Source organism: Pistacia vera, unplaced genomic scaffold, assembly GCF_008641045.1.
Source record: "Pistacia vera cultivar Batoury unplaced genomic scaffold, PisVer_v2 Contig1027, whole genome shotgun sequence".
Lineage (NCBI taxonomy): Eukaryota > Viridiplantae > Streptophyta > Magnoliopsida > Sapindales > Anacardiaceae > Pistacia > Pistacia vera.
In genome coordinates, this window is record NW_022195058.1 from 418,163 (window position 1) to 439,021 (window position 20,859).

The following is a 20,859-nucleotide window of genomic DNA, read 5'->3' on the forward strand; positions in this document are numbered from 1 at the left end:
GTGATAACTAGTGGTTCAATTGTTGTTTGGTTGAGAACTGGTGTTCTTCAGCCTGGTGTGCTCACACCGTTTTACAAACTGTTGTTTAAAATCTCATTGACAAATTGGTCTCCTTTTATGCACAATTCAACCGTTAGACCAAAACGAGCACAACTCCTTTATGGAATTGATCAAAGGAAAAAGATTGATTTGGCTGAGTTGATTTTTACTAGTGTTTGAATTACAGTGCAATCAACTCATTCTTTGTAGATTTTGTGTTTTCCTTCTTTAATCTACAAGATCATTTCCAGTTACAAGCCTAAATCCTATGAAGTGGAACATGTTTTGAAGATTGTCACCAAGAAGTCTTTTAGACAGCCTATAGGGAACTTGCCCTCATCTTCCTTGATTGATCAAACCAGGACTATCACTTAGCAGTCCAAGCTTTTTGTTGCCATGCAGGACCTGGAAACTTCAATGGATTCTATCCTTCAATATGTGAAGGAAATTCACATTTCTCTTTGTTCACGGATGGACAAAATGGAGGCTGATTTGAAGAAGAAGAAAAAGAAGTCTATTCTAACAGAACCTACTGATCAGAATGTGGTACCTCCTGCTCCTTCAGTTGCTCCTGCTATCACTCCTGCTCCTACCATGCCTGCTAAAGATGCTGCAGCTAAAATTTAAGATGAAGAATACACTGATTGTGAAGTTGAAGAAGAGTAAACAGCTCATAAAGATGAAGAAGACACTGCTCATGTGGAAATAAGAAAAATCTGGTGATGAGGGTGACCAAGGACCTGTTGATAAACCAGAAAAAGCTCCTAAAAATGTAGCTGCTCAAACAGATTCCCATGTGCGCACTGATGATGCCCCTCCAATTCAAGATGAAGCTGCTAGCACCTCCTCTGCTACGGTTCCAGAAGTTCAAGTGGAGGACTCTCATGTCACCATCACTGCCCCTCCAAAACGCAAAACCAAGAGGAAAGTTGGTCGCTCTTCTCTACTCTCTCAAAAATCCTCAAGACTTATGAACAAAGAGGGGGAGTGAGAAGCATGGGGGACTGACATCAAATTTTTTTTTTTTTTTGTTTTTTGTTTTTTTGTTTTTGCTAAACTGCTAAACTTTAAACTATTATATCTCTCCATGGGAGCGTTTGTTTTAATTTGTGAGAAGGGTATTTTTGTCTTTCAGGACGAAAGGGTATTTTGGTAATCTCACAGTGCAATTAAATTTGCTGAGGTTGTTGCCTGTATTTAATTTGATATTAAAATTAAATTAGTGAGATTATATTTAAATATATGTATGCATATATTTAAATGAATTATTGTTATTATTAAATGTAATATATTTTTTAAGTATATTAATTGATTTTAATTATAATAATAATTAATTAACTTAAAATACCAATTACATGGTGTTTGGTTGCAAAGGTAAGCTTGGGTTGGTGCCCATGCGTATTTCTTATTAGAAGAGGGTTTTAATTAGTTGCACTTATAGAGTAAAATATAAGTAGAACTTTTATAAAATAAAACCCTAGCCACCTATAGCTCTCTTTCTCTCTCACGTTTTCTTCTTCAAGTGAAGAAGAAATTTTTTCAATTTTCATTATTTTTTATTCTTGAAGCCGGCAACTGTTCTTGCAAAACAATTGTTGGTTCTTTGGATTATCTTCGTGTGGATTTCCGTGAGTGAGATCCTACATTGGATTGATTAGTGAAGAAATCTGGTGAACAGTGCCTATGAACAGTGTTCGTGAGCGATGAACAGTAAAGATAGAGCCTCCAAACGTGGGTATGAACTAAATCCTTGTATGGAATTATTTTTTACATAGATTTTATTTTATGTTTTAGTTTATGCATGAAAACGTTATAATCTGTACTTGGATCTTGGTTCATGTAAGTGATCTTTTTGTTTTAATATTACACTTTTTCCGCTACATGAATATGATCACTTACTTACATTACTATGGTTAGTTTGTTTTCATGTTTGTTTGTGCAAATCTATAGGTCTTAAATGGTTGTTTTAAACAGATTTGCACTTGATCTCTTTAATTATGTTCTTTGTTCATGGGTTTGACAAAGGGGGAGAATGTGGAATATTCATTTTTGTCAAACTTGTGAGTTGTGTGTGTGCACAACAGTTATGTGTGCACACCAGTTGCCAATTCTCTTATTTGGCTTGTTTCATTTGTTGTGTGTGTGCACACTAGTTCTCAGTGCACAGTATTTGCCAGACTTGTGTCTTGGCTTATTTCGTTTCGAGTATGTGTACACAACGATCTGTGTTTACACTCTCGCTTCAGATTTTTTACAACTCAACACGAGTTGCATGTCTGATAAAGTAGAAAAGATATTGTTTATCTTTGTCTCTTACTTTTTTTTACCTCTTTACATGTGTCACAAAATGCTTAGGTGGTCCTAGGGAATAAAGTAACCTTTCCCGATTTTCTTTGTGGTCCAAACCAAAAGAAGGAATACTTTCCTTATTTAGACAAACAATGGGTCAGCCCCTTGTTGGCTGATGTGGCACTTCATTGCTGAGCAAGAAACTCTTCATTATATATTTCTTCTTCTTGCGTAAATGAATCTAACCTTCTGGACATTTGTTTCATTCTGTACTCTGAATTTCTTAGAGTATTATTTCTCTTAAAGGTTCAAGGTTTTTTCTCCATTAGTGCCAAAACCTCACCATATCAAACATTGACTTGATGGCTCTTGGAACGTTGTTCCTTTGCTGATACTAGTGCGTTGCTTCAGCACTTGAAGCTTGGTGGTTTACAAGCTGTTCACGGGTGTGTTCTCGACGTGAAGTAGATATGAAGAAGTTGCTACACGTTGAGGATTGAGAGTGTGGTGCTAAGTGTAAAGTTGAACAGGGAGTTCTTTTTACTGTAACTTAGATCAGCTTTGAACTATATCTTGTAATGTGTTTTTGACTTAGTAGATTGCTTCGATCTAGACAGGATCCCATTGATGTAGGCTAAAAGTGGATTTAGCCGAACCATGTATATAGCTGTGTTCTTTACTTTCTGCATTTATGTTCGATGTGTTCAAATTGGAATTGCTTAATCAACTTGGTAGTTTTCCGCCGCACCTTAAAATGGGTACTTAAACGCCAAAGTGTGTTAACCGTATTCCCTACGCCTTCTTTTAATTTTGTTTTTATTTTTGGCTTTCAAAGATTATAATATATTTTCATGACTTTGATTATACCTAGCCTAAGCTAAAGTCAACCAAAACTTAAATTAAGTAAATTTTGTGTTGACTTTTAATATGAATTAATAAAAAAAAAAAAAAAGAGAACTTTCTTGGTATATGCATAGATAGTAACTCAAATTTCTTTAATAATTTTGAGTATCTGAATGATGACGTTTGAAATATGGGAAAGTGGTGAGTGAAGGGTAAAGAATAACGTCCTTATAAATATAGTTAATGTTTTAATTTGGGAAAACATATTCTTAGACACAAAACACAAAATAAACTCACAAGATCCATGTATTTTTCCCTTAAATTAGAATAAAAAACCTCCAAAAAAAAAAGTATGATTCAACCCTAAAATAAACTAAATTGTAATAAGCAATACACATACCTAAAACTGATAAAACACAAAATGGAGTAACTATGGCACCTTGAGTAGTGAAAGCTTCAAAAAATTTAGTCTTCAAAAGTTTTAAGAGCAAATAGCATGAGAAAGAGAATGAGAGAATGAAAGGGTAAAGAATTTTAGGGATAAAATCATAAAAAACAGGCGAAGCCATGGAGAAGAAGAGTGGAGAGAGTTTTAAACTTTTAATATCATGCACGGTTGGAATATATATAATAATAGTAAGTTTTTTGTGGGCTTGGATATATGTAAATAGTTCTCATTTTCAAAAAATCTGAAGGCAGACCTATGTATATATATTAACTAGTTTAAGGCCTGCGCAACTGTAATGACTTCTTTCTACTAATATGCTCACAAAAGATACTTAATAAAAATACATATATATAGACTTAAAAGTAGTTGGGCCCAAGTTTTTTTTTTTTTTTCTTTACTTAATATATACATTCTTTACACAGTACAAAAATAACATATACAAAAACTATCAAAATGGTGGATAGTGTAGCCATGTCTCTCCGCTTGCCGATGTCCATCCGACCGCATCCTCACCTATTTCCTGCAAAAACATAGAAAGCAACGGGGTGAGCACAAAAATGCTCAGTAAGTAAATCCTCTACTCTGCTATGCGGGCATCATCTTTTAATTATTTCTTACTCTACTCTTTTTCTTCTTTCTTCTGTTTCTTACTCTCACTGTTCTTTTCTTTCTTTCTACTCTCTCTTTCTTCTTTCTTATTCTTTTATTCTTCCTAACCCTGTTGAAATTCATGGCATGTACATGAATAAAATGCATATGCAATAATGCACAAAAATGCTTTTTCTGTTTACTCATTTTCTTTCTATTTCTTTTCTTTTCTTTTCTTTCTTTTTTATTCTTTGCTGATCGGACTCGGTTGATGTATGGATTGAACCTTGGCCTGTGAGTGAGTACAGTCTCATCTACATGCACTCTTCGGACCTACAAATTTCTTTCTTTTTGGCCACTCAATTAAGGTGCGTGCATGTAGGAAATTCTTCTTGGAAACCCTCATCCACATACACTTACGGGTCGTACATTCTTCTTCTTCTTATGCCACTCAATTAAGGTGCGTGTATGTGGGAATTTCTTTAACACTCACGGTTCCCCACACACAACACTATTCTTTCTCTTTTTTAAACACTCTTTATTCTTTAATGCTTATTCTTCCTTCTTTTTATCTTAGAGTGTTTATTCTTCTATTCTTTTCTTATTCTTTATTCTTTCTTATGTTTCTACAAATACACATTATATCATGGATGGCCATGCTTAAAATTCTTACTTAAATGCACTATGAAATGCACATAGCAATGTTGCTCAAAGATAGTCATTCTGCACAGGTTTATTCAAGAAGGCCAAACTTGGTTATAAACATCGGATTGCTACGATTTTGGTATTTTAAAGCTAGAGACAGGGCTATAACTTTTATGTTTTGGTCTCAACCCAGTTCAATCTCGAAGACACCCAAAAATCACTCAGAAGTCACGGACGTGACAGGGCAGTTTTCAATTAGGCTTTTCATCAAACATCATTGCAGACTCAATCCGAATTTGGCTACCATTCTATCTCTTTCTCAGTCACCAATATTTGGAGTAAAACTCCGTAAACAACTACTAAACCTGCCAAAACAATACACTCCCAAAATTTAATAAATCTTTCTAACTTCAACCAACTTCAATGAATCCATACAACACAAAACCACTTTCATGGATAAATTCTAATCATACTAATCATCAAACTCCTCAATAATTCATCAATTTCATCTCAATTTTCAATAATCACAACTTGCATATTTAAATAAAAACTTCTACTCACTTGAATTCTTTAAATTTTCGCTTGAGTTGGATTTTGAGTGGAATTTACTTACCTTTTGCTTGAGTTAGTCTTACTAAGCTCTCTACTCTTGTTGGATTCAAAACTTCTTCTAACCCTAAGTATAAACTTCATAAGAACTCAACTTTTACACAAATAAATCATAGATAAAGAGCATGAATTCTTACCTTTTGAAGTCTAGAATCAAAACCCTATTAAAAATCACTCAAAAGCCCTCAAAATCCTTGGAGGAGTGAATGAAAATTTGAGAGAAAATGGAGTAGTAGTGTGGCGGTGGGATGAAGGAAATAAGGGTTACAAACCCTTATCATCTTATTTTATAAACTCACTTTCCCATTTTGCCTTACACTTTTGTGAAAATTCCATCCTTGTCCCTTAGTCAATTACCATAATGCCCTCATTTTTATTACATTCTCCATGAAATTCTACTTTTTTTCACTCCCCAATTTTTCAACTAATTTTGAGTGAAAAGACCATTTTACCCTTAATGCAAGTTTAAGGCATTTTCTTCATATTCTCTTAAAATAACTTTAATAAAAATTAACTAAGGGCTATAAAACATAATTTAAATCATGTACCTCCATGTTGGGCATCACAATTCCTCCCCCCACCTTAAAAGAATTTCGTCCTCAAAATTCAAATGAACAACTCTAGGTAACAGTTCTGCATATCTTACTCTGTCTCCCATGTAGCTTCTTCAACTTTATGATTTCTCCAGGGGACTTTCACTAAAAGGATACTCTTGTTTCGGAGCTTTTTAATTTTTCTGTCCAAAATTTGTATTGGTTGCTCCTCATTCATAAGATTCTTTTCTAAGTCTACATCCTCTATACTCAGAATATGGGAGAGATCACTTATATACTTCCGAAGCATCGGGACATGAAATACATTGTGAACTCTGTCCATTCTGGGTGGTAGTGCTAATCTGTAGGCCATGTTTCCTACTTGCTATAACACCTCAAATAGACCAATGAATCTCGGTGCTAATTTGCCCTTATTACCGAACCACATCACCTGTTTGTAGAAGGAAACTTTTAGAAAAACTTTGTCACCCATTTCAAACTCAACTTCCTTTCTTTTTAGATCAGCATAGCTTTTCTGCCTATCTTGGGCTTGTTTCATTCTGTTTCTGATCAGCTTTCCATCTTTTATCATTTTCTGAGTCATTTCTGGCCCAAGAGCTATATGCAACTCATCTCTCTCGCCCATCTCATCCCAATGCAGTGGAGATCTACACCGTCTACCATACAAAGCCTCATAAGGAGCCATCTTAATTGTAGACTGGTAGCTGTTATTATAAGCAAACTCCACCAAGGGTAACATCTCATGCCAGGATACTTTATAATCCATATAGCATGCTCTCAACATGTCCTCAAGCACTTGATTTGTTCTCTCTGTCTGACCATCTGTTTGAGGATGATAGGCAGTACTAAAAGCCAATCAGGTACCCAAGTTCCTCTGTAAACTCATCCAGAAAGCTGAGACAAATCTGGAATCTCTGTCTGATACTATTGTCTTGGGTACACCATGAAGTCTCACTATTTCTTTAATATACATCTAGGCCAATTGATCTGAAATGGTACTCTCCTTTACTAGAAGAAAATAGGTTGATTTCATTAATCTGTCTACTATCACCCATACAGCATTGTATCCTTTCTGCACTCTAGGGAGACCTGTAATAAAATCCATCAAAATACTCTCCCATTTCCATTCAGGAATACTAAGTGGCTGAAGCAACCCTGATGGCCTTTGGTGTTCTGCTTTCACTTGCTGACAATCCAGGCATTTAGCTACAAACTCTACAATATCTTTCTTCATACCTGGCCACCAATAACCTTTCTTTAAATCTTGATACATCTTGGTTACTCCAGGATGAGCAGTGTACGGTGTATCATGAGCCTCTATAAGGATTCTCTTTCTCAACTCATCATCTTGAGGAACACACAACCAACTCCTAAAATAGAGAACATCATCCAACAATCGAAACTCTGATGTCTTGCCCTTATGCACTTGCTGAACTGTTTTCTTACACCACTCATCAATTAGTTGCTTTTCTCTAATTTCTTCTAGTAAGGTAGACTGAACCTCTAACCTGGCAATCCTTCCTAGTATGACCTCAATCTGCTCTTTACATAACTCTTTTATTAACTCTTTTTGTCTTGTGAGTCGGGACAGATAAGCTTTTCTGCTCAAAGCATCGGCTACTACATTAGCTTTCCCCGACTGATACTTAATCTCACACTCATAATCTTTAACCAGCTCTAACCATCTTCTCTGTCTCATATTCAACTCCTTCTGAGTAAAGAAATACTTTAAACTCTTATGGTCGGTGTAGATATTACTCTTGGCACCATAAAGGTAATGCCTAAAAATCTTCAAGGAAAAGACTACTACTGCCAACTCTAAATCATGTGTAGGGTATCTTGTCTCGTACTCTTTCAATTAATGAGAAGCATAAGCTATAACCCTACCTAACTGCATCAATACGGCACCAAGTCCCTGCAATGAGGCATCGATATAAATATCATAATCTACACCCTCATGTGGTAACACTAACACTGGAGCTGTCGTTAATCTTTTCTTCAACTCTTGAAAACTCTCTTCACAGGCAGTTGACCATATAAAAGGAACTCTCTGTTTGGTAAGAGCTGTCAATGGCTTAGCTAGCTGGGCAAACCCTGCCATAAATCGACGCTAATAACCTACTAGTCCCAAGAAACTCCTCACTTCTTTTACTGTCTTCGGCCTTTGCCATTCTAGGATTGCCTTTACTTTACTAGGATCCACTAAAATTCCCTCACTAGAAACAGTGTGGCCCAGAAATATCACTTGATCAAGCCAGAACTCACATTTAGAAAACTTGGCATACAACTTATTTTCTCTCAATCGCTGCAACACAAATCTCAAGTGTTCCTCATGCTCTTCTCTTGACTTCGAGTAAACCAAGATGTCATCAATAAATACCACTATAAACCGATCCAAGCAATCATGGAACACCCTGTTCATTAAGTCCATAAAAACTGCTAGGGCATTAGTCAACCCAAAAGGCATAACCACAAAATCATAATGCCCATATCTTGTCCGAAAGGCAATCTTAGCTACATCTTGTTCTGCCACCTTTACCTGATGATAACCCAACCTCAAATCAATCTTAGAAAATACTGCTGCACTCTTTAACTGATCAAAAAGGTCATCTATCCGAGGTAATGGGTATTTATTCTTCACTTTCACTTTATTCAGTTCTCTGTAATCAATACACATCCGTAATGACCCATCTTTCTTCTTTACAAACAAAATTGGAGCTCCCCAAGGAGAATGACTTGGTCGGATAAAACCTTTGTCTATGAGCTCTTGAAGTTCCTTTTTCAATTCTTGAAACTCAGCTAGGGCCATTCGGTAAAGGGCTTTAGAAATCGACGCTATCCTTGGTGCCAGTTCAATATTAAACTCAACTTCTCTTTCTAGAGGCAAACATGGTAAGTCATCCGGAAATACATCTGGAAATTCCCAGACTATTGGCACTCTTTGCAATTCTGGTTGTGGGACATCTTTACTTTGCACCACATGGGCTATATATCTAGAACACCATTTTCTTAGCATCTTTCTAGCCTTCATGCTACTAATCAACATACTCAGCTGATGGCCTTCTCTGAAACTAAACTTATCTCCACTATCAAGATTAAATCTCGCTTTCTTCTTCCGACAGTCAATTTCTACTCCATACCTCCCTAGGAAATCCATACCCAAAATCACATCAAAGTCGGGCATATCAAACACTATTAAATCAACTGCTAACTCCCGACCATGGATCACCACGGACTCTCCTGACAACATCTCATAGGTCACAACACTAACCCCATCAGGTAACTCTATCTTAATGGGTTGGCTCACTCTAGTAGGTTTCAAACCTAATATTTCTATCATCCTATAAGATATAAATGAATGAGTGGCTCCAGAATCAATTAAAGCATAAAGAGGAACTACATGAAATAATAATTGACCCGTAACAGCTGATGGACTGGCTTCTGCTTCACCTTGTGCTACTGTAAATACCCTGGCATTAGTGCCTCTGGAGGTCTATGCTGCAGATGGAAAGGAAGCTTTACAATCTTTCATCAGATGTCCTAGCTGCCAGTATCGATAACACACATTACGGCCCAACTCTCTCAAACACTCCCCTGGATGAGTCTTCCCACATATAGGACATAGGGGAAACCCCGCTGTTCTCGGCCATTTATTCTGCCAATCTTTCTTCTGATTTTATTTTCTGAGCCTCTGAGGAAAAGGAACAAGAGGGGTATGATGTGCCAGCTCCAGCGGTATCTTAGGAAATGTCAATTTTTCCTTCTTTTGCTTTGGCATCTTTTCCCTCTTTTGTTCTTCTTCTCTTGGGCTTTTTAACTTTTCCTCAACAATGATTTCTTCCTCGATTTCTTCATCGGACTTTTCCTTTTCTTTTGGTGGGTTCTCACCTTTCCCTTTTTGTTCAACCTCTTCCAAGACTGTTCCACTTCTTAAAGTTATTGCATTTACTTGTTCACATGGATTTGTCACTGTGTTACTTGGTAGGGAACCTTGAGGTCGCTCATTCAACTTTTCGGCTATTTGACCCATTTGTACTTCCAAGTTTCAAATCGATGCCCTTTGGTTTCTGAAATTCACCCTCGTCTCACTCATAAAACTTGTGGTCTCTTACATGAACTTTCCGAACATATCCTCCAATTTCGAAACTCTTTGATCCAATGGTTGATGGTTCACCTCTACTTGATTGTTTAGCAATGTTCTTTGATTCCATTGATTATTTTGATTGCCCCAAGACAAGTTTGGATGATTTCTCCAACAAGGATTGTACTTGTTGGAGAAATGATTGTTTTGTTGTCTCTAATTCCCAGCCAAATAGTTGACTTGTTTTGATGATGAGGACACTGAAGCAAAATTATTCCCCACTTGGCATTCAATGCTTGCCTGATTACCTGCACAAAAATCACATGTTACTTGAGGTGTTTGAATTGAATTTACTTGCATACCTGCTAATTGTTTCTGAAGTGTTGTCAGTTGGGCTGAAATGGCTGTGTAAGCATCGACTTCATGAATACCCATAGACTTCTTCGGATGAATTCTTTCATTGGGTCTCTGATAGTTGTTACTTGCCAGGACTTCAAGTAACTCATAAGCTTTTTCAGGTGTCTTGTTTTGCAATGCTCCTCTAGATGTCGCATCTACCATTGTTTGCACATTTGTCAGCAACCCATTATAGATGTTTGGGCTTACATCCAAATAGGCAAACCATAGTGTGGACACTTTCTCAATAGTCCCTTATATCTCTCCCACGCTTCATAAAGTGACTCGTTCCCTTCCTACATAAATGATGTGATATTGTTTCTCATCTTTGCTGATTTCGCTGGTGGGAAGTATTTAGTCAGGAAACTTTGTGCCAATTCATTCCAAGTTGTGATTGTTCCTGCTGGTAGTGCCATTAACCATCCCTTTGCTTTATCTCTTAATGAAAAAGGGAATAATCTTAACCTGATGGCATCATCTGACACTCCATTTGCCTTAAATGTGTCGCATATCTCTAAGAAGTTTGAAATGTGTGAATTTGGATCTTCCTTTGCATCTCCCCCAAATTGTACTGACTATTGGATCATTTGGATGATTGCCAGCTTTATTTCAAAATTGTTGGCTTGCACCGATGGTCTAGTGATACTTGGACCACAACTATCAACGGAGGGTACTGAGAATTCCCTCAAAGTTCTGTTTTTAGCCATTTCAATGACTATTGCCTCTCGTTCCCTTCTCTCTCTAATAAGTCTTCTTGTAGTTCTTTCAATCTCTAGATCAATGGGAACCACTGGATGATGTCTTGCTCTTCGCACAAACTACACAAGATCACAAGTGAATGAAAAGAAATGCGAAATTAAACTAAAACTAATTAAAATAAAAATAAAACTCCAATCTAGTGAAAACTAGAAAACTTCAATATTAACACTAAATCAATCCCCGGCAACGGCGCCAAAAACCTGATGTGTTAATTTTGACAACATGCAATGTGTAGCAAGTGCACCAGTCGCAAAAATTAATAAAATGATGAGAAGAGTATCGTTCCCACGAGGATTGCGTGTTAAGTACTAATTTTCCTAGTTTTATAACTAGTTGAAGAACACAAAGATTGTTGGATTTGTGGAAGACAAAAAAAAAATTAGAAATTAACACAGAATCAATAACGTAAATTAAAATCTAACTAATTAAGAAAATATCAACTAATTATGAAAATATCAATTCAAGACAAAAAGGTTAGGGTTTCGACTTCACTAGGTTACTCTAATTCAATCTACGGTTGATGTTGCCTTTAAACTCACATGCAAGGATTATAAATCGGATACCCTAATCTGCAGAATACACATTCTCAGGCTATATTCTCCTACTTATCCCTATTAAGCTTCCGCACCCAACAAAATGAAGATTGACAGTTCTAATTCTATTAAGCCAAATGGAATCCTAAAGTGATTTCATAGATCTCCGAACCTATCTCTAACATTCATTTAATCTATGGTATCTACTCTAAGAGGCTAACACATGAATCACTTCTCAGTCTCATCATGCTCAACATTTAATTGAAATAAGGAAAACTCAACATCCAATTGCATTAAGAACAAGAATAAATACAAAATCAAAGCAATAGAAATTAAAAACAATATCTATTATAGATTAAACCATTGTAATCAAAGTTAGGTCAAAACCCTAACCCAAAAGTGGGTTAGTTAATATTCAAATTAATGAAAAAGGGAATATAAACTGTAAGTAAATAGTTCAACATGCTCAAACAGTAAGAAAAGAATGAAATCTTCCCTAACTGATGACCCAAAATGCTTCCAATCTCCAATTTCTTCCTTTTCTTCTCTCAAAATCCAAACCCCCTACAAAATGAGCTAAGGCTCTCTTAAATAGTCGACCAAAACCCTAAGATTCTAATCCAATAATATTAAAATGCAACGTTTTACAAACAGAAAAATTGCAGTTTTCGCCGTGGCGGAGAATAAACTTCGTTGCGACATCGAGTTGAAATCTCGCTGAACTATCTGACCCAAGGCTAGGTTGCCGCGGCAAACTTTGTTGATCTTTTCTAAAATTATGAAACTGCCCTCTGCTTGCTTCTTCACTTAAGTCTTTGATCTTTGCGATCCCCGATAGGACCAAGCTTTATAGTGCTTCCACTCCGCATCAGAATTTCCCTGATTCCTAAATTTCTCTTGATTTTGGGTCCAGAAACTCAATTTCGCTCAATTTTTCTCCAACTGCATGTTTTGGCCTAAAACGTAAAATATATGAAATTAAGTTGCAATTCAGGCACAAAACTTAATAAGAAGTATCCAAAATCCTACCAAAAAGTATAGAAAAAACAGTATAATCCTAGGAGTAGGTGCCCTAGAGCCAATCAATTATTTTGGAATAGACTCTTTGTAATAATGTTTATTAATAAAGGCATTATCTACTATATCATGTAAACCATAGTTGTATGTATTTATAAATGTTCTTAGAATGGTAGAACCGTGACGAGGGTATCAAGTGATTCAAATCTTGATAGTGAGAACCCTATGAGCACATATGGTGGCCATTCTAGAAACGTCCCTAGCCCTAGTATTAATCTGACCAAGGGCACAGATAATACAGTAAGGCTATCATAGTGTTGAATGACCCTATTGAGAGGCAGTGACAAATCTCACCTGTTAAGGTTGTTTGCTGACAACTTGGTGCAATACATGGGTGCTTACTGTAGGCAAGTTATATGGATTGACCCACCAGAGGATTCCATATAGATGGTAACCCCAGTTTCTATGGAACAAATCCTCTAACGAATGGTGGTGCATGTGATCCTTAGACTTTAGATCACTAGAGCGCCTTGTGCACCGATTCGTGTAGTTTGACACTAGCCCAACGCAATTCTATTCAAAGTTGTCCATATGGTAGTGATTGGCTACATCGAGGAGTGTATCAAGACTATAGTGGATCGATAGAGGATTCATCACTCCCGGGTATGGGAGAAGTTATCTCATGGCGTAATTCAGTTAATGACAATGACAGTAAATCTATGATCATAGTGGGATTGAGTAGTTGCTCAATCCAATTCATTATTCTAGTCATTGGTCCAGTACTGGATACAAATATATCGAGAGTAACTAAGGTTGACACTATTTTTGTGCCATAGTCTCGATGAGATAACAGATGATGAAAAGATTTGATTGTACGATAACCATATCATTGATAGGTAATTGCTTCGCTGAATCCGAATCTATCGGGTTGCCATGATGCCTTGCAAAGGACCAATCTTGGTTTGTGTGTAGTAAGACGATTAATTGGTGTTAATCACGATACTACACACTGCCAGTATGATGAGGAGCCTATGGGTCACACACATAGAAGATAATTTAAGAATCAGTTTGTGCATGTAATAGCCACTTTCTACTCACATACTCATAATGAAATACATATAAAATAATATAAAGAAATTGGGCCCAAAATTTTCTTTTTATTAAATATATATATATATATTCTTTACAAACATATACATTTTTACACAAACTTATAATGTATACAAAAGATATTAAAACATGGTGGACAGTGTAACCACTTCCCCTCGCGTGTCGACGACCATCCGACTGCGTACTCACCTGGATCCTGCAAAACATAGGAAAACAACGGGGTGAGCACTAACATAATGCTCAGTAAGTAAATCCTCTACTCATCTATCCCCGTAACTCTCTCTCTAATTCTTTCCTTACAACTTCTCATTCAATTTTTCTTTGGTACTTCCCTCTCTCTTTCTTCCTTAGAACTCTTTTCTATTAACTCTTTAATAAGTCACGGCCCCATCTTACAAAGGGCACAGCCGGGACTCGCTCCCACTCTACGTGACCTCTACTCATTCTAGCCGATCGGACTCGGTTATGCATGGATTCGGAACCCTTGGCCATGTGAGCGTATAATATCTCTCTCGGGTACTCGGGTAGAGCCCTCATCCGCATGCACTCTCACGGGCTACACCACTTCTCTATCTCATACTCATGCCGCTCTCTCAATGCGGCGTACATGCGGGAATACTCTACCCATTACTCACGGGTTCCCCATCGCACAACCTACTCTATTCTCTTCTCTACTATATCTCAAACTACTTCTTGAGTGTATAAACAAATGTGTATAGATAGCTCATACTCACTAATGCACTTATGAAATGCCAAATACAAGATTTCCTCAAAACAGTCATTCTGCACAAGTCACACTAAAAAGGCCATAACTTGCGTTATACACCTCGGATTGCTACGGTTTTGGTCTCGTTTTAAAGCTTAGAAACAGGGCTATAACTTCTATGTTTTGGTCTCAGCCCAGTTCAACCCGTAAGATGCCCAAAAATTACTTAGAAAGTCACGGCAGTGATAGGGCAGATTTCACCTAGGCATTTCATCAAGCAACTCATGTGCATATAAACACTCTACTAAAATTACTACTATACTTCATTCTCTAGCCATCCAAAATGGGAGAAAACTCCCTCATATAACCATAATCCCTGCCAAGAAAAGCACTTCCAAATAGGTTCACACAACATCTCTCAAACTTCATCTCAAATTCCATTTCTCATCACACATCAAGAACACTTCTCATAATACATATTCATCTCAACTCAATTCTCAACAACATAACATACTTATACAAGTATACATCTCTATTCAATCTCTACATCTCTACTCAAAACTTAGCAAACTCAAGTTGGTAGGATTTACTTACCTTGTGAAAAGGTGACTTCTTTAGCACTTTTCCTTTCCTTTGTTGTCTTGTCTCTTCTCTACAACTCAAAACAACAACAAGAACAATAACAACCAATTAAGACTTCACTATAACCATAAGAAAACTCACATCTAAAGCATGAATCCTTACCTTAGATGCTTTAGATGAAATCTCTACTCAAAATTACTCAAAAGCTCTCTTAAATCCCTTAGAAATCTTGGAAGATTGGATGGAGAAATTGAGAGAAATTAGGCAAATGGAAGAGGCGGTGGAATGGATGGACTAAAGGGTTTCTCTACACTTAACTCTTTTTTTAGCTCATATTATAAGCATCATTTCCCATTTGCCCTTGCCCTTCCTTAGAAATTCCATTTACATCCTTTGATTCTTTTCAAATACACCCCTATCCAAACACAATCTCTACTTAATTTCCTTACATTTTACTCCCCACTTTTCCTACTAATTAGGGGTAGAATGGTCATTATGCCCCAAAAGAAGAATTCTCTAGAAAACTCAAGAAACTTTGTATTAGGCTCGTCGCCGCGGCGAAGCACTTTCTGTCGCCCCGGCGAAACAGGTCAGAACCTACTCGTGGGTGCAACTCCTCCTCGCCGCGGCGAAGCTTCTTCTTCGCCCCGGCGAAGATTGGATTTCCAAACTTCACCAAAATTCAACCAATTTCAAGGCAACCATTCAACCAACTCAACATACCAACTAACCAACAAATTCAATTGAAACTGAAACAGTAAACTTTTAACTAATACAGCAAATCTTAAGTACGTACCTCAAGTGGGATATTACATGAAGCAGCTCGTTACGACTGAGAACCTCAAGAAGCACAATTTCGTTTTTGCCGACGCATACCTGGATTCTAAAGCTCGTAAGTTTTCTCTTTGCCAGAAACTTAGTCTTTTATTTTCTTCTTTACACTATTCACTAATTGCATTTGCTCTTTTGATGATGCAGCAATGCAACCGAAGAGAGTTAAGCGAACAACGGGGATCACATTCCCCAGATTGCTTAGGGAGTCTAGGGCTGAAGAGACTCCGAGCAACGTCCTTGTAGCGGGGACTCAGACTGGTGTTGAGAAGCACTTGAAAGAGGATCAACGTGTTAAAGCTCCTCAACCTGGGATGGAACAACCCTCAAAGAAGAAGAGTATGGCTTCAAAGAAGAGGAGGAAGATAGTGGCAGAGAGGTCTAAATCTTCTTTAGACGACCTAGAACTGGTGGCTACCACAACTGCCCTTTCGTCGAAGGCTCAGCCGAAGGACGTGCTAGTGGCTACTCAAGAGAAAGATGGTGAGGCCACTCAAGAAAAGACCAGGGAGACTTCTGAGCTGAGGGGTCACGATGAGTTTGTCTTAGACCTCCTCGAGAAGCTCTTGGGGCACTTACGACCTATACTTTTCACCATTTTAGAGTATAGATTGGACACGACCTTTGAGAGGTATCGAAGGGCCAAACCTACTGAACTTTTGGTTACTACACTTCAATTGCAGAATCAGGTACAATATTTCTTTCTCTACGATCTTTGTTGAGCTTAACCAAAATTCTCTTTTTAATGACTAACTCATATTCATTCTCTTTTGCAAGCTGCTCTTGCCTTGAACATTGCCCACAAAATAACGAAAATCTCCTATGGAGAGAAAACTCAAGAATTGAAGGGGAGGTCGTTAAGTTGAGGAAGGCCCTTACAGAGACAAAAGTAGCTGCAAGGGAGACTCAACTCTACTCTACTCTTGGCAGACAAGCGCTTGGAGCAAAGAGAAGCTGCTCTAAAAATATTAGAGTGTTGTAAGTAAGAGCTTCAAAAGAAGGAGGATTTGGTCAAAGAGCTTCATCTGATAGTGGCAAGGCTTACCAGAGAATTGAGCTCGAAAGGAACAGAGCTTCAAAGGAGAAACAAATAACTTCAACAGAGTAGAAGTCGCGAGTAGGAGACAAAATTGTCTTGAGCCAAAATGTGGGCTGCCATAGAGAAAGCCACTAGAGAAAAGGACCGAGAGCTCAAGGTCGCTCGCGAGCAAGTCTCCTTATTGACAGAGTAGCTACAGTAAGTCAACCTTGCAGTGAAGAAGAAGGCCGTGGAGTGGTCGCTACACGTTATCAATAAACTGCACGAAGATAACCTAGACATGAACCTTTCTTCTATTCCTGAAGAATATCAAGAAGCAATATTATCGCTGTCGCATGCTCATTCTGAGGAAGAAAGAAAAGACCAAGATGCTTGCAAGGAGGGGGATCACGAAGAACAAGAGAACCCTAAAGACAGAGCTACCGATCCTGAGGTCAGAGCAATTGAAGCCAAGGACCTAAAGACAAGGAAAAGTGATTGTCCTCCCTTTTGCTCACTTTGGAGAAGCTTTATTTATTTATTTTGGATTTCTTTGGATTTCCTTCTTGTTCATACTTTTGAATTAATATACACAAGCTTTTTCTCACTTATGATCGCACTTTAATAAATGAATACAATTTCTCTGATCGCATAACTTGTACAACATTGAAAATAACAAGATTATAAAGACTTGATGCAATAACACAAGTAATTCTTGAAGAAGAAGAATCTTATTGATAAAATTTACAAGTACATGAGATCGGAAAAAGTTAAAAAAAAAAAAAAAAGAACGTAGAATTAACTGATAAGAAGTTCATAGATGTTCAGCATTCCAAGCTCATGGTACTTCAGAACCATTAAGTCATTTTAGATAATACGTCCTAGTTCTTATCACCTTAGCGACCTGATAAGGACCTTCCTAGTTAGGTCCCAATACTCTTGCGCTTGGTTCTCGAGTACCAAGAAAGACTTGTTTGAAGACTAGATCGCCGACCTGAAAGTCTTTTCTTTTAACTTTGGAGTCAAAGAACCTCTTAGCTCGTTGTTGATAGGAAGCTATTCGAAACTGAGCTTTGCTGCGATGTTCTTCAACTAAGTCCAGACTTGCACGTATGAGTGCTTTATTGTCTGTTTCGTTGTAAAATTCCTTCTAAAGAGAATTGGTCTTAACCTCAACTGGGATCATTGCTTTATAGTCATATGCTAACGAGAATGGTGTTTCCACAGTAGAGGTCCTCGGAGTAGTTTTATATGCCCATAGAACTTCTAGGAGATCGTCAACCCAATTGCCTTTAGTTGCACCAAGTTTGGCCTTCAAAGTATGCTTAATGGTCTTGTTAATAGCTTCAACTTGCTCATTAGCTTGCAGTCTTGCTACTAAGGTGAATTTCTTCTAAATCCCCAAATCTTTACAAAACTATTTGAATTCCTCATTGTCTTACTATTTTCCATTATCCAAGATAAGGATATGAGGAATCCCGTAACAGCACACTATATTCTTGAAAACGAAGTCTTTGAGCTTCTTTGTAGTGATCGCGACCAAAGGTTCTGCTTCGACCCATTTTGTAAAATAATCCACTATGACCATTACATACTTGACACCACCCTTGTCGGTTGGCATAGGATTGATGAGATCAATTCCCCATATAGCAAATGGCCAAGGGCTGGTCATCATTGTTAATTGGTGGAAAGGAGCTCGCAGTATATTCCCAAATCGTTGGAATTTGTCACACTTCTTCATAAAGTTATAAATGTCTTCATGAAGTAAGGGCCAATATTGGATAATTTTATTGGAGAGAGATCGTGCGATAGTGTGATTACCACATATCCTTTAATTTATCTCTTTCATGATGTAGTCTGCTTTTTCATCTATTACACATAAAAGAAGATGAGTGTTAAATCCTCGTTTATACAATTGATCTTCAATCAGGGTGTAGCGAGTAACTCTAGTTTGTAGGAGTCTTGTCTCAGTCTTGTTGTTAGGAAGTACTTCTTTGAGATACTGGATAATAGGAGTCATCCAAGTTATTGACTCTATAGCAGCCACTGTCTGGTCGGGTGAGTTGATGCTGAGAATTTCGATGTATTTGACCGGAATGTTGTCTAGAATATTGGAATCCAGTGATGAAGCTATCTTAACCAAAGCATCTGCAACAGAGTTGCTATCTCTGGGGATTTTCCTGATCGTATATTGGCTGAAAGACTTTAGTGTGGCCTTAGCTTTCTTCAAGTAACTAATCATTTTCTCTTTTTTGGCTTGATATTCTCCCAATATCTTATTGAAAACCAGTCGGGAATCGCTATTGATATTGACTTTTGCTAATCGTAGACTAGCAAATAGTGCTTCATACTCAGCCTCATTGTTGATGGCTTTAAATCCAAATCTGAGGGCCCCATATATGTGAGCACCCTCAGGGCTTACAAGTAGAAGACCAACTCCAACTCTTTTTCTATTGGAAGATCCGTCAACATACTCTTTTTCTGTTGGAAGATCCGTTAACATAAAGGCTCCATGTTGACAGATTTTGGACGATCTCTTGGATCGTGTCATTAGCTAGCTGATCGGGTTCTTGATCAGGCTAATGGAAGAACTCCGATATGAAATCAGTGACAACTTGCCATTTGATAACTACTTTAGGCTTTAAATGCAGATCGAATTGACTTAATTTCATTGCCCATTTAAGCAATTTACCCAAGGCCTCTGGTTTCTAAAGGACCTGTCTAAGCAGGTAATTGGTTAACATATGGATGGTATGGGCATGGAAGTAATGTCGCAGCTTCCTGGAGGTGATTACCAAAGCAAAGGCCAATCGCTCCATCTCTAGATACCCTGTTTCGGCATCCAGTAGCTGTTTGCTTGTGTAATATACATGCCATTGAATTTTGTTTTCTTCCCGAATAAAAGTTGCATTGACCACATGCTGAGAAACGGAGGTAGAGGAACAAGATTTCCTTGGGAAGTGGCTTGGACATGAGAGGTAGCTTTCCAAGATTTTCTTTGACGCTTTAGAAAGCTCGCTCACACTCTAGAGTCCATTCAAATTTCTTGTTGACTCTGAGTACATTGAAGAACAGCAAACAATGATTTGTAGCTCTTGATATGAAATAACTAAGAGCCGCTATCCTTTCATTCAAGCTCTGAACTTGCTTGGGTTTTGTAGGACTGCTCATATCTAAAAGAGCTTGGATTTTCTCAGGGTTGACTTCAACTCCCTAATGGTTAACCATGTACCCCAGGAATTTACCTAAGGCTACTTTGAATGAACACTTAAATGGGTTAAGTTTCATTTTGTATTTTCAGAGTATGTTGAACATTTATGAGAGGAGAGCTATGTGATTTGAAGCGACATGCGACTTGACTAGCATATCATTAACATAGACCTCCATTATTTTCTCAATCTACTCGAAAAACATTCGGTTAACTAGGCATTGGTAAGTTGCTCTAGCATTTTTCAAATCGAAGGGCATAACTTTGTAGCACTACAACCCCCCATCTGTGATGAACGAGATATACTCCTGGTCAAGCATTACCATTGAGATCTAATTGTATCCCGAGTAAGCATTCATGAAGCTTAATAGCTCATGCATAAAAATGGCATCAACAAGCTAATCGATTCTAGGCAAGGGGAAACTATCCTTGGGGAAAGCTTTGTTGAGATCCGTGAAATCAATGCAAGTTCGCCATTTACCATTGGGTTTTTTCACCAAAACATGATTGGTGACCCAACTAGGGTAATGAGCTTCTCGGATAAACCCAATTGAGAAGAGCTTATCTATCTCACTTTTGAGAGCCACATAGCGCTCTGGGTCT

The 20,859-nt window shown here is 37.7% G+C and overlaps 1 non-coding gene across 1 annotated transcript; it reads left to right on the plus strand.

The window, feature by feature from the left end:
- Positions 1-10,714: 10,714 nt before the first annotated feature.
- LOC116123322 lies at positions 10,715-10,821 on the plus strand. Its single transcript, XR_004127020.1, has one exon. It is a non-coding gene; the product is annotated as a small nucleolar RNA R71 (small nucleolar RNA).
- Positions 10,822-20,859: the final 10,038 nt, after the last annotated feature.